Genomic DNA, 1,160 nt, shown 5'->3' on the forward strand with positions numbered 1-1,160 from the left:
AAATTGCAATTTATTATAATTTGTAGAGACAGGAGAAATTAAAATAAATACATATTTGAATTATATATAACATTAAAAGATATATATATATATATTTTTTTTTTTTGAATGAAAATGTAATATTTCTTTCTTCATCGAAATCTTTTTTTTATTCGTTTTAACAAAAATTTCAAACTCGTCTTTTGCATCTACATATTTACCTGTTTTCACGACACTAATTTATTTCCAATACATTCTTAATTTATGTAAATTCCCTATAATCATGTAAAAACTTCAGGAAAATATATTCAAGAAAATGGTATATAAAAGATAATGCAAATGAGAACACATCCATGTAAACCCCTGAATTAAATAACAATTGATTAAATATTATCGTAAAATGCATCGACACGCGCAATAGATTACAATTGATCATGAGACATTCATGACTAATTCGTATGTCTGTCATTGTAATCACGAAATAAGGAAACGTGATGTTTATACAAAAAATATTATTTCAAAGTAGTAGTAGAATTCTTATTTAAATTTTTCTTTTCTTTCTTTTTTTTTTTCATCAACGAGACCGTATAATTTATTCGTTGTAAAAACTAGTCATATATATATGTATGTATATACTTTATTTTATCTTATCAGTAATGTATAACTTATTAACAATTTGAATTATTCGTTAAATATTATTATGAAATGAAAAAAAAAAAGAAAAAGAAAAGAAATTAATTTAATAACGTCTACAAAGATTTCTAATTAAACGATTACTTACTTAGGCTTACGGATTTAAGTATTACGATTTAAGTAACAGTGTAGAGCAGAGTCTCAGCCTGATCCTTCCAGTTTTGACACTAACTTAAGACAGAGATAAAATTATTGAAACTTCTTATAATATAGAGAAGACGGTCGTACCGAAGGAACAGCTTTAAACCGACTACCTGTAGTTTGTTAAAATTAATGAAGTTCAGCTTTAATGTATACAATATCTGATACGGCAATCTGGGCTTTTCGTTAAAGTACTATTATCTACGATAAGTATAATTAAACTGCCAATAATATGCTACGATTGAATATTTGAAATAACAATTAACTTTAATCATAATATTTACGAAATATTCATAATTTGATCTAAATTATTATGTATACAATATTTGTAATAATATATATATGTA

General features: G+C 24.1%; 1 protein-coding gene across 1 annotated transcript in view; it reads right to left on the reverse strand.

Annotated features, from left to right (window-relative positions):
- The window catches only part of LOC106790732 (venom acid phosphatase Acph-1-like), a 5,241-nt gene extending 4,315 nt beyond the window's left edge, over window positions 1–926 (reverse strand). The window contains exon 1 of the mRNA XM_014755839.1: window positions 761–926. The gene's annotated coding sequence lies outside the window, so the exon portion shown is untranslated. The remainder of the gene's footprint in view (window positions 1–760) is intronic.
- Window positions 927–1,160: the final 234 nt, after the last annotated feature.

The sequence above is a fragment of the Polistes canadensis genome, unplaced genomic scaffold (genome assembly GCF_001313835.1).
Source record: "Polistes canadensis isolate GaletaPanama2010 unplaced genomic scaffold, ASM131383v1 scaffold_257, whole genome shotgun sequence".
Taxonomy (NCBI): domain Eukaryota; kingdom Metazoa; phylum Arthropoda; class Insecta; order Hymenoptera; family Vespidae; genus Polistes; species Polistes canadensis.